The sequence below is a fragment of the Dipodomys merriami genome, unplaced genomic scaffold (genome assembly GCF_024711535.1).
Source record: "Dipodomys merriami isolate MVZ:Mamm:240054 unplaced genomic scaffold, mDipMer1.0.p SCAF_1, whole genome shotgun sequence".
In the NCBI taxonomy this organism is placed as follows: domain Eukaryota; kingdom Metazoa; phylum Chordata; class Mammalia; order Rodentia; family Heteromyidae; genus Dipodomys; species Dipodomys merriami.
The window spans coordinates 119,504,414-119,519,031 of NW_027202270.1; positions in this window are offsets into that span (position 1 = coordinate 119,504,414).

Genomic DNA, 14,618 nt, shown 5'->3' on the forward strand with positions numbered 1-14,618 from the left:
TATGAAGGAATACATGTTATGAGGAATAGATACATAATTTTGTTTTATAAAATAACCTGAAATTTCCATTGATAATAGACTACTTAAATAACACGATGGCTGTTAATTATATAACAACACAGATGGGTAAAACCTATTTCGTTATTTAAGCATAATTTAAATTAATCTTGTTTACCTCAAGGTTAGCAATTTAAAATTTTCCCTTAAGGTACTCACAAAAATATGACTTCATTATTCATTATTCATTTAGATATTTAGCAAATATATTTAATATCTATATATGTACAAGCACACTAAATTACATGAATATAGAAGTATATACATGTACACATACATTTTAAAGGTATTAGTGAATGAGCAAGCACACTGAATTGGTTTTGAAAGAGGACATATGTACATCTCCTGAGCTGTAGTTCCTTGCTAACTAAAAGAAATCAAAAGCACCCTTTGATTCCCCAACCTAAGAGCACAAACTTTGTGGGTTTTCAGTTTCACACTTCTTCTTCAAACCTTACTAGGAGTACCTGCAAAATAATATTACTGAAATAAAACTATAGAACACATCTGTAATTAGAAGCTCAAAATGAAAAGACAAGTCTCAGCTGATGAGATAACCCATTCTGCCATAGTTCTTTACTCATGAAATTGTTTATCTTTCTTCCATAGTAATTTTTACATGAAGCCCTCCTGGTACTGTGTTGTGAAATCATTTCTCTATCCCAACTATTTTCAGTGTTTTCAGCAGAATAGGTTTTCCATTCATACTGTTTGCCTGAATGGATAGATAAATGAATGGATGGATGGATGGATGGATGGATGGATGGATGGATGGATGAGTGGATGGATGGATGGATGGAGTGGGGAGGGGTGGGTGGACGGATAGAATGAATTTCTAGCAGGCTGGGTGGGTGGGTGGGTGGCTGGCTGGGTGGATGGATGGGAAATGATGGAGCATTTTCTCCTAGGAACACATATGTTTCCATCTCACCAGGTTTAGTGGGAAATGATTAGTCAGGATGTTGAAGGAAAAAGAATATCATTATATAACAGACAGTGAAATCAATCACCATAACATTTGAGTTTTTGTAAAATCAATTTGGTATAAATCACTTCACTACCAATCTGTATTTCCTCGGAAATTCTGAGAACCACCCACTCTACTGGTTTAGAACAGTTTCCTATACATAAGACCAGCAGCATATGCAAATGAAAATATCACTGACTAAAGGGACATATGGCTGAATCTTTGCTTTAAATGACATCTCATCAATCCTGGCAATCTTTAACAGGAGATAAACTCCATCCTTACAGCATGAACTTTAGGGTTTTGGTCTTTTCCCCCTTTTACATAACAGCAGTTATTGGTTTGTCATTAGCTTAATCAGACACAGACTAAAAGGTGTTTGTTTTGCTCCTTCACTAAAGCCAACCTGCTAAAACTAGAACAGCATATTACAAATGTAATGCACAGTGACACTATAAGACTAATGTCTAATTCTGACCACCTGTTAACCAGGTAACTACATCCAGGCATGTTGAAAGCCCTCTCAGGTACAGAAAAGATAAAAGGAGCTTTTAAAATGTACGTGTGCCAGAAAATCCATTCTTCCTCTCCAGAAATCTATCCTTTGACCTTTTCCTATCACTTGTTTGAAAGTGGAGACCCCTAGTTTTGTGTTCCCTTTGATGCACCTTCTCAAAATTTTACTTCAATACATGAAAAATGTGAATGTCATTTACTGGTTTTTTGGCTTTTTTTTGTTCAAGCTTAATCTTTTAACCTAGTGTAAAAGAATCAATGTAAAACAAAGAATATATAGTACTACTTGCAACATTTTCCTTACTTTTTATGCATAATAACTCAGATTGATTTCTATCATTTGAAAAAATGTCATCTGTTCTCTCTCTCTTTCTCTGTCACACACACACACACACACACACACACACACACACACACACACACACACACACACACACACACGAGTCAACTTTGCTCTGGAAATCTGTATTTATCCCAGTATGACTGCCTTGGATTCATGATCTCCTACTTTCAATATTCCAAGTGTAGAGATTATAAGTATGTGACACTACCTCTAGCTATGCATATATATATAATATTATGATACCTTTGTCATTTTATTTAACTAATTGGCAATCTTTCAATAAAAGTTAATAATTAAGCACCATTTTATAAGCATATACTTATTATGATAAAATGAAATAATATAATTGCTTCTGTCTTCTAAAGGAAAAACAACATGTATAGAAAGTGTACCAATGCAACAGCAACACTCACAAGACAATATGCTAGAAATTAACTTTACAAATTGGGGAGGTATTTGAGGGGAGGGAAAGTAGGAGAAAAAAGGAGGGGTAACAATGTTTGACAAGAACTGTACTCAATACCTTACATATGTAACTGTAACCCATCTGTACATCATCTTGAAAATTAAATTAAATTTACAAAAAAAGAAAATGTAAATATTCCTGTAATCTAGTAAAATCAAGGTAGACACTATTGACAATTTGATTGGCTCCTCCTAGCTTTTCACAAAAGGAGGTTAAATACAATTTTACATGTCTTACATACCTGAGACCTTACTTTAAAAGCAATTTTTATTCTGCAACTTTTCAGTGAAATTTATTACTAACATTTTCCAAAAGAATATTTTTTGTCATTCGTGGGGCTTGAATTCTGGGATTGGGTATTGCCCCTGAGCATTTCAGCTCAAGGCAAGTGCTCTACCACCAGAACCACAGTACCACTTCCAGTTTTCTAGTGTTGGAGATAAGTGTCTCATGGACTTTCCCATCCAGTCTAGCTTTAAACCATGAGCCTCAGATCTCAGCCTCCTCAGTAGCTAAGATTACAGAAGTGAGCCACCAGGATCCAGCTCAAAAAAAGATTTTTAACTCCTTGTTATTTAATACATTACATCCAATTATATTATATCCATTTATATGGATATCCATTATTCCAATTTTATGTGTAGGAATTAATTTTTATCTTCTTGAACATTTAGGTTTGTAGCATGCTATCATCACTCTAATAATGCTGAATCAAATATTCTTTCTGTTAATCAGCCTTCCATTATTATAACAAAATCTTCATAATGAAATTATCATAAAAGGAGGTTTGTCTCAGGTCACTGGTTTATAGGTCTCAGCCATGGCCAATTCGCTGTCGCACTTTGAGACAATGGTAAGTTAGCACATCATGGCAGGAACGTGTGTCCAATTGAATAGTTGGGCTCATAATGTTGGGGAAGTAAAGAAAGAGAACAAGAATGTCCCTGAGTCAACAATATTCTTTTCAAGGGCATATTGCTAGCATTGGACAATCCCTCTATTTAGTGTCACCTCTGAAACGTGTCACTATTCCTTAATGATAGCTGGGATTGACAAACAAGTTCTAACATGTAGGACTTTGGGTAAGACTTAAATGAACTACAATTTTCTTTCTAGTCAATTTTCATGTATTGTACTTTAAATGATTTCTTTAGGAAAATTTCCTGAAAAAAAATAACTTGAGAAGAGTATGAAATTTTCAATTAATGTTAGTCTATACCAATAAGTTATTTCCCAACAGAGTACTTATAACTGTTTCAACAGCTTATGCATATAATTATTTTTATAATCCCTAACTACATTTAAATACTATTGCTTATTTGATAATAAAATATGGTATTTATTCCTCTTATTTTTTTCCTGGAGGGGGAGTACGACTCCTGGGGCTTGAATTCAATGCCAGAGTGCTGTTCTTGAGATCATGGAAGGCAAGATGTTCCTTCCAAAAATGGAACACTCTGGTTATTTAAAAGCAAAATGTTGAAGAAGAAGAATGGAACACTGTATTTATAAAATGATATTTTAGAAATTAAGAAAGCAAACCTAGAAAACAGTTTTTTTTATAACTGATAGTTAAGTAGGGTAGAAAAATGTTAAGCCAATTGGGAAATACTTGGAATAGTCAACATAAAGTCAATGGAGTATGGGATTCCACCATGGCATCCATTTTACCATACTCTCATGTGTTAACTGGGTACCCCTCTCTGTAGTATCTATTACCATTGTACACATTCTAACATTGTTGGTTAAATGAACACATGCTGATGTCTACTAAAGTATAATTACTTGTGGATACAATCTATGGTAGATCTATCACTAAACCCTCATGATATATTTCAGAGATTGACAAAAGCTGATCAATAAATGCTCCATTAACAATTAAAGAATGAAATCCACAAGATAAAAATATGATATCCACCTAAATTTTATTAGTGGATGAATAAAGACCAAAATATACACGTACATCCAATATAATACTCTTCAACAAAGAGAAGGAAAATATAATATTTTAAACTATATAGATGGTCTTAAATAAATTATGTTAAATGAATTAAGCCTAAAGAAAATTAAGCATATAGAAAAATATGTGGAATTTAATAAAATTGATCTGGTAAAGCTAAAGAATAGAATTATTTTTAACAAAGGTTCAGAGAGCTGGGGGAAAAGTTAAATACTAGACTAGTACTGATAATAAGATGCAAAAATCTCAGTTATATAGAAAGAATAACTTTAAGAGATCTATTGTACAATCTAGAAAATACAGTTAACACTCTAGTGCAAGCTTAAAATATACCAAAAGAATGAGGTCTGGGAATGTGGCTTAGTCGTAAAGTGCTTGCCTAGCATGCATGAAGCCCTGGGTTTGATTCTCAGTACACATACACAGAAAAAGCCAGAAAAGGCACTGTAGCTCAAGTGGTAGACTGCTAGCCTTGAGCAAAAACAAGGTCAAGGACGGTGCCCAGGTAGTGAGTTCAAGCCCCAGGACTGGCCAAAAGAAAAGGAAAAAAAAAGAATGTGTTCTCACCAGAAAAAAAAGAAAACAATGTAAATAATTCAGATATTAATTAGATGGATTATTCCATTCTGAAGTATCTAAGTGCCTCAAAACATACTATCTACAATTTTATCTGTCTACAGTTTTATCTGTTAATTTGAATGCTAGTCATATTTATAGAATGACCAAGAAAAGAGCTAAGCAAAAGAAACAGAACAAAAAAGGTTTTATTTTTACCTTGAGATGATAGAGTAGAAAAGTGTATGCAGTAGTAACTTGAGAGGAGGATAAAATATAGAATGCATCCAGAATTATTGTTAATTACAGCTAGGCATGAGGTTCTAATAACATGAAGATATGATCCCAAGGGGTTGTTGAAGTTAGCAAAGCAGAAAGTACCAAGATGATAGAAATCACGTAAAAGGAGAAGAAAAAGTAACCTTTCGTCAGATCAGGGAATACACATAGATATTATTTGAGGGAGCTGTAAGCAAAAAGAAAAAAAAATGACACCATGTGATTATAGTTGTTCTTTATGTATTTGTTATAAATGGTCTACATGCATGTCATCTTGACCTCTTGTGGCCTTAGTAAGTATGGAGTCTCAGGTGGTGGGTGATAAATGTAAACTTTGCGGAAAATGAAATTCTCACTCAGGAATCTGGGAAGAAACAACTTTTAATGAGGAGTGTGGTTAGTTTATATTCTTTGCACTTGGACCAGAAGAGGAATGAATTGGTTTTTTTGTCCAAAACATACTGTAGTTTGCCGATTGCAGGCTTAGCTTGTACTGTGGTAGTGTGAAGGCAGCGATCCCCACAATCACTGTGACATCCAGTCTAACAGAAGGCACAGATTTGGGGGAAACCACGTTACTGGTAAAAGAGATATTAAATTTATAATCAAAATAGCTTCTGACTAGATGAAAGCCTCCAATACTATTTCCAAAGGGTTTCTCCTTTTTCTTTTTCTTTACAGGGCTGCTTGGTTCATGTATATGAATCATAAGAAAACATTTCCTCTTCTTGGAATTATAAGACAGGATGTATATTCATCAGGACTTTGAGAGTGATTGAAAGTCATTGGCTAGTTCACTTTGAAAGTCTCACAGATGACACTCAGGCATTAGCCCAGCCTTCAAGTCAAAACACTTCCTTGGTTGTATTTCATTCACTCATGATGCTTTAACTTTTTTGTTGTTGTTGGCTTACCCTAGACAAGATATATTTACAGATGTGTAAGTTCTCTATCTCTTGGTGTCAAACTTGAATTAGAATTGTGACTTCATATAATGAAACCTTTGTCTAGATGGCCACTCAGGAATTTTCTTTTATTGTACTTGACTTGTTGATTGACTGGGAGTGTAGGTCAAGACTGCTAGGGTCTCTTGTCCATCAGGAGTAGTATAACCCCGTCTGAATTCCATTACTGCTCAGCTTTTAATTTGTAAGGCGAGTGTAATCAGTGTTTCCTGACAGGAATGTTGTAAGGGTTAATTAATTGCTGTTTGTTAAGTGTACTGAGGTTGTCAGATTAAAGCATTAGGGACGTGTCAAGTTTGTGTTATTATGGTATTATTTTTCTTTGTTTGGTAGGAAATGCCATTTCTGTGTAATTTGCTTTAACAGTAAAATAAGCCGTTTTAATCAGTGCACAATCAAGCCCTTATTCATTGAGGACAAGGACGTACACAGTTAGCAAGAGAACTGGTGTCAGCAGACATAAGGGCAGGAATCTGAAAATTAGGCACATACAAAGAAAGCCCAGAAAATGAGACTTGAAAGAATCTATTTCTGTTTAACCAGGAGACTCGTCTTACAAATTCAGTATAGTTCATTAACAACAGTGAAAAAGAAAGCATATAACTTTAACAATTAATACCCACCTGTCTGATAGTTATCCCTGCCACAAAGGAATTTTGAAGTGTTTGTATATATGGCCCATAAACTAAGTACAGCAAATATTTAATTAGAATCCAGAGTTTTAAAGCATACAGAGTTATTAAGCACTTACTAAAAAGTGTGTGTGTTTGGATATTATTTTATTTTCATAAACACACAGAACACATACTCCAGACTTTGACCATTATGTGAACAACTGGTTAATCTTGATTTCTACAAAGAAATTACTCATCATAAATGAATATGTACTTCAGCAAATTATTTTTGAAACAATAATGACTCCTGAATTGTGTGTACAAGTATTCTTGACTTTTTGATATTCAAGAATCACACTTACTGACTTAAATTTCTGGTGGTTTTACAAATTTTCTTGGCCATGGAATTTAACTTTCTCTTCACCCATGTACAGTAGTTAAATAATCTCTATTTTGAAAAACTAAAGAAATAAACTTTCCTTTAAACCAGTTTGCTCATACATATTAAGGAACCATTCTGCAACTTTACTTGGACAATTTTAATGGATCCTCAATTTTCTTCCTGCTAAATCACTTGTAAGTAAGTCTACAGTCTACTTCCAATTCAGTAGCAAAGTTAATCACTTTAAAAATGTCACAATCCTGTTTATAATAGACCCGTAACTCCCCATAGTAACAGGAGAGCCTCACCTACCATTTTCCTACACAGTCCTAGTCATGTTCCTCTCCTTGTATACCTAAAATCTCTGTGGATTCTATTCCCTATAGCATTTGTACTTTGTTTCTTTTGCTTTGCTTTTTATCTCACTTCACTCAAATTTCAGCTCAAACATAATTTTTTTAACCATCCTATGGATAATAAGGCCATTTACCACATTTTTCTACTACCTTTGTCTACTTTAAACTTTCTCATTCACACAGTTAATCAGCTACAATATTTACCTCTTTTAGTGAACAAGCAATTTGCTTTATTTTCTTCACCAGTGCTTTCAATGAATTCCTGGCACATGGTAGCTTAGTATTTACTTACTGAATATTTACAACCTTATTGAGATTTCAGTTCTTCCACAAATTCATATAGACTTTTTTACTGTTATTAATTATACTACTTACTGAATGTTCTTTGTTAAAATTTTATAAACTAAGTAAAAGAGGATCTATAAGAATAACATTCTTTATAAAATATAAATATAATGATAATATAATTATAATAATATAAAAACAAATATAAACAAATATAAATATATAAATATAAACTTTTATAACTGGTTGGGAGCTACACAAAAACAATAGCTAATCATTGTTTTTTGTTTATAATCATGCTTGATAAGAAATGTACTCATTATCTTGCCCATGTAATTGTAACCCTCTGTACAGTATTTTCACAATAAAAAAAAGAAAAAGAAAGAAAATTCACTTAATGCTATTTACTGATTGAAGATGTTTGTTGTTTTTTTTAAGTATGTACTTTTCTTTTTTATTTTTATTGTTGGGGTCTTGTCATGGGGCCTGAACTCTGGGCCTGGGCGCTGTCCCTCAGCTCTTCAGTTGAAGGCTAGTGCTCTAACACTTGAGCCACAGTGCCAGCTTTTTACTTTTTGCTTATGTGGTACTGAGGAATGGAACCCAGGGCCTCATGCATGCGAGGCAAGCCACCTTCCCAGCCCCTAAAGTATGTACTTTTCAACTAAAGGGATCACAAATAAAATTAAGATGTCTAAAATAAATCCAAAGATTTTGCTTCAGGAAGACAGTAACCCAACAGTTAAAACTGAACTATCCTCTTCTACATCTAATCTGCAAGTATATTCAGTAACTATGGAAACATTTACAAATCATAACATGTGTATGAAGTAGTAGATTGCTTAATAGTTTCTATTCTATTGTCTTCTAGTCTACTGTTTTCCATGTAAGACACTACATCTAGATCTACTGTCACTTACTTGGACTTAAACATCCAGAGGAAGCATTGGTACTCTATCTGGGGTTCTATGCTTATCAATCAGTCATATTACCATGTTTCTCCACATTTTGTGTGTGTGTGTGTGTGTGTGTGTGTGTGTGTGTGTGTGTGTGTGTGTGTGTGTGTGTGTTTGAGAGAGATGAGACAGAGTGGGGAGAGAGAGAGAGAGAGGGAATGAGAGAAAGAGAGAAAGAGAGAGAGAGAGAGAGAGAGAGAGAGAGAGAGAGAGAGAGAGAATGTTTACTTGAGGAGGTAAATCTTGCTGGGCCCTGGTGGCTCATGCCTGTAATGCTAGCTACTCAGGAGGCTGAGATCTGAGGATCGCAATTCAAAGCCAGCCCAAGTAAAGAAAGTCCATGAGACTCTAATCTCCAATTAACCACCAGAAAACTGGAAGTGGCGCTGTGGCTCAAGTGGTACTAGCCTTGAGCTGAAGAGCTGAGGGATAGTACCCAGGCCCAGAGCTCAAGCCCCATGACTGACAGAAAAAAAATCTCCTTGAATATAAATATATACATGTGATGGTTAAAAATGGTTGTCAACTTGATGAGATTGAGAAGTGCCTAGACTGTGATTTAAGCTCACCTCTAGGTCCAGTCGTGAAGGTGGAACTCTGAGGAACTTATCACTTCTTAAAGGTGTCATGATGATAAATGTTCAAATGCCAATTAAATTTCAAAATCAATTTTAGCAATGTCATTTAAATCATAGATTGACATGTGTACATTATATATATATATATATATAAATGATATCTGAGCTACCATTTAAAGTGGTATTGTGTGGATAATTAAATCAATAGTTGTATCAAATGAGAAATGTCAATTAGTTTTAGTTCTAAAACTTTCCAATTTTTATGTATATGAATTGTTCTCATGATTAAGTCAATTCTGTGTCTACAAATGAAATCAATGATCTCACCCTTCAGGACAGAATTCCACAGGTTTATTTTTCCTTTTTTCCTCACTCAAATATCTTTAAATATATGTTTTCTTCAGTGGAAATTATGTGCTTCATATTTAATGCAACACGAATGAAAAATATGGCCAAAGTTGTTGAACATTTCTTCATGTGTCTATTGACTATTCTTATCTCTTTTCCAAAGAAGTCTTCTTAAAAAAATCTTTAGCCCACTTATTACAGGGGTGATTGTTTCTTTGAGGATTTGCTATTGGATTTTTTTTTGAGCTGTAGGTATATTTTTGATATTAGGCCCTTGTCTGTTGAATGGTTACTAAAGATCTCCCAATCTCTTGGATTTCTATTTATCTTGCCAACTATGTCCTTTGCTATGCAGAAGCTTTGCAGTTTAATGTGATCTCATTTATTCAGCCTTTCTTTGATTTGTTGTGTTTCTGGATCTTTATTTAGGAAGTTTTGACCTGTGGCAAGGAGCCAGAGTATATATCCTGTCTCTTCCTGTAATATTTTCTGGGTATCTGCTCTTACCTCAAGGAGGTCTTTGATCTGTGGGGAGTTGATTCTGGTGCAGAGCTATATATAAGGATCTAACTTCAGTTTTCTACATGTGTATAGCCAATTCTGCCAGCACCATTTGTTAAAGAGCCTGTCTTGTTTCCATTAGATGATTTTGGCTTCCTTATCAAATATTAGGTGGCCATAGGTCTGTGGGATCATTTCCTGGTCTTCAAATGTATTCCATTGGTCCTCAGGCCTGTTCAAGTGTCAGTACTGACATTTAAAAAAAAAACTACAGCTTTGTAATAGAGTTTGAAGTTTGGTATTGATATTCCTCTACCATTATTTTTATTGTTAAGGATTGTTTTTATTATTTGGGGTCTTCTATTATTCCATATAAAATTTTGGATTTCTTCTTTTATTTCATTAAAGAATGTTGGAATATTGATGGGTATTGCATTGAGATTTCATTTTATCCGAGTTAGAATGGCCATTATTAAGAAAACAAGTAATAACAGATGATGTTGGGGATTTTGTCAAAAGGAAACAATACTACACAGTTGATGGGAGTGTAAACTTGTTCAACCACTCTGGAAAGCAGTATAGAGGTTCCTCAGAAGACTAAACATAGAGTTCTCCTATGATCCAGCAATTCCACTCATGGGCATTTACCCAAATGATCACAAACAAGGCCACACTAAAGTTACCAGCACAACCATAATCATTGCATCATTATTTACCATAACTAAGATATGGAACCAACCCAGATACCCCTCAGTACCTGAATGGATCTGATTCCATCAGAAAGAATGACCTCTGATATCCTATGGTATATCTTCTGTTGTTACTGTATTTAATTTTGGTACCCTGGTATTGTATATAAGTTTATTTGAATTAAGGAAGGGAAGGGGAACAACAGAATGGTGAAACAAAGGACAAGGGAGGAACCAATGCAACCGTGATATACACAGATAATATGTTGGAAATGATCTCTACAACTTGTGAGGGGGATTGAGGGGAGAGAAAGTAGAAGAAAATTGAGGGAAGGAGTAACAAGATTGACAACAAATGTACTCATTACCTTACTTATGTAACTGAAACCTCTCTGTACATCACCTCAACAAAAAAAAACAATTAAAAAAGAATGAAAGAATGATATTGCCCCATTCATAAGGAAATTGAAAGACTTGGAAAAATTATACTAAGTGAAATAAGCCAGACCCAAAGAAACACAGGTTTAATGGTTTTCCTCATTTGTAATAATTAGTATATATTTTCGATAGTACTAGCAGGGGATCACAATAGCTCAATAGCTGTGTACATATGACCATATAAAATGATGCTAAACAGAATGAATTCCAATATATGGAAACAAGAGGTTTTTGGTTTTGGAGTATTTTTAATGTACAGTGTGTAGTTCTTTCTTTTTTTCCCCTATTTTCCCCTTTGGTTTATGCCATGTTGTCAATTTTTTTTGTACCCTGTGTTTTGTATATACATTTATCTGATTTGGTGAAGGGAAGGGGAATAACAAAATGGTGAGACAAAGGACAATGGGTGAACCAATGCAACAGCGGTCCTCACCAGGCACTATGTTGGAAATGAACTTTACAACTTGGAGTAGGGGGGGAAGGAGTGAGTGGGAAGGGAACATGGGAGAAAATGAGGGACAAGAAATCTATGCATTACCTTACTTATGCAACTGTTACCCCTCTGGATATCCCCTTTACAATAAAATAAAATCAAAACTTAAAACAATGAAAATTATTCAAATGATTCAAAAGATCACTAATGTCAGGTGATAGAGGATTATGTCTGTAATTATAGATATTCAGGAGGATAAAATTGGAGAATTGGATGTAGGCCAAAAACTGAGAGTCTTCTTCCCAATGAAACATCAAAAAGTTGGAAGTTTGTTGGGTGTCAAGTGGTAGAGTCCCAGACTTGAGCTCTGAGGCTTACCAGGAACACAGGCCCTGAGGTCAAGACACAGTACAAGATCACTATTATTTTTTTTAAGATGGAGGTTTGGAAGTTTTGGAGAATAAAGGATTGGAAGATGCTTGGTTTAAAAATGATAAAAAGAGAAGTTTATTGACAAGGTTCACTTCTATATATCTTCTTACAGGTGCTATGTAAGTGTATGTACATACAGATTATATAACAATTATGATAGCCTGTGAATCAACAAGTTCTTTCAATGCTTGGGATTTTGATAGAAGCATTAATTGTCTTGTCCTGAGTGTTAAACGTGGGACATCTTCAAGTCACAAAGAGGTTGGTTTTGTCTAATTATAGAGCTATATAAGATTTGCCTTACTTTATAATGATGACTATATGGACAGCACGTAATCAAGTTGGAGCTCTGTCGGCAGTTGTGACTGACATGTTTGGCAGATGCAGCTGATATTTTGGCCAAAATACTAGTGATATGCCCAAATCTAGGCCCCTTTATGTCTTCCACTTGAAATTTGTGAGAACCCCTATTTTACATGAAGACACTCCTTGGATGTTCAAGTGTTACAAAGTCTGCGAATCTGGTTGTAATGGAAAGTTGTGAACAGTGCCAAGATTTGGGCAGGATTTTACAGGATTTAAGAATCTTATGCATTTCTGCAGTGCAACATATAAGTTTTATTTACCTTAACAAAAGCAGTCATTTCCTGGCATGTCCAGAATCAGATTACCATGAATTTAATATTCTCAATTTAAAATACCTTGTTTTGATGTGGTTTAGCAGTTCTTGAAAACAAGTCAACATTTTATTAAGGGGCATCTGCTTGGAAATTCTCTAGGGCTGAAACTAATATTTTATTTGACAGCAAGTTGTGGGTGTGAGGCCTTAAATCATCTCTAAAAAATTTACTGAGAAGACACCCACGCCCTGAGATCCATAGTTGAACACTATTCATGAGGAAGTATTCCTTTGACTTGATTGTAGGGTATAATAATGTCTTCCTTTATTCTTACACCTCTAAATGCAGAAGAAATGTCCAGGGTTTGTGGGGAATGTTGATGTTTCACAGATCAGTTACCTAGAGACTGAGTTTGTTATGTTTGTTTTAAAAGTTTATATTAAATCATTACCATTAGATTCCTGGAAATAGGAAAGGAATATTTGGAATCCCAATTATCCCTAAAAACAATTTTCAAATGCTGTTTTCTTTGTTGATTCTTTCTATAATTGAGCTGTTGCTTTCTATTTTCCTTTCAGTTGCCTTCTATCTTTTCCTTTCAGTCAGTATAACACATGATACCATATGTGGAAGTTTATATATGTCTACTATATTAACTCCATTGTGAACTAATTCAATACAGATTCCATGGCCTGCTTATCCTCTAACCTCACTATCTAGTGCAACATAGAGCCTGGAATAGATACTTAGTAAGTGTTCTTTGAAGATTTACAAGAACAGACATTCTAATTGGTTAGTTTCTCTTTCATCCTTCAATGTGTATCTGCTCAAATTATTTCATACATCAGCTGGCAATTAAAAGCAGTTTGTAAAGCCTAAGGAATGTATTGTGATGTGGCATTGTGGTCAACATCACACACACACAAACATACACATACACATACAATGTGTGTGTGCATTCATTGTTTAAACATCTCATCTGTTAAACTCTTGGTGGTATGAAGAGCTATGAGTAGAACTGATTTGTATCATTAAAATAATCATTTAAGTCACTGCTAGAGTTCAGGAATGCAAGTACCATTCTGAACATCTTTTTGGTTCATGCTTTTGATATAAAAAATGCAAAATTCCGCAGCAAAGTGGTATTTACTCTTTTTTTGACTTTGAACTAATGTAAGTGATTTTATGTCTCTCAGTTGCAGTTAGTGAAATCGGAGCTTGAGATAGATGATGTCTATAGGAGGATCAACAGTCCCATGTGTCTGTATGCTAGTCCCTGAGAACCCATGAACAATTCCTTGTGTCAAAAGAGGGACATTACAGATTTAATCTAGTTTAAGGGCCTTTGAGATGAGAAGATGATCTTGAATTATTCCTATGGCCTTATTTAAAAGTGAATGACCTTGTTTAAAAGTGGAGATCCATTCCTGGCTATTGTCAGACAAGGAGATATGACTATCAAAATCAAGAGATCTCCTCTTTGAAGAGGAGGAAGAAGCCCACAGCCAAGCAATGGAGGCCACTCAAGGAATTGATTAAATTTAAAAAAAAAATACTTTCTCTGCCGAGTCTCTAGAGAGGAATTCAACCCTGCCAGAACCTTGATTCTAGTTGAGCGTGACATGCATAGATCTCCTCTGACCTATCAGAATACGAAGTAACACATTTGATACAATTTTAAGCTATGGAGTATCCAATAATTGGTTACAGCAACAAAGAAAAGTAATTTGTACTTGCCTTAGGTCTTAGAAATTACCAAATTCCACCTTTCAGTGTGTTTTATGTTTACATCCTGACTGCCACACATGGGAGCTGTTTATAGGCACCGTACGTTAAATATAGTACCATAGTCCAAATGTGTATTCAATATATTTCAGA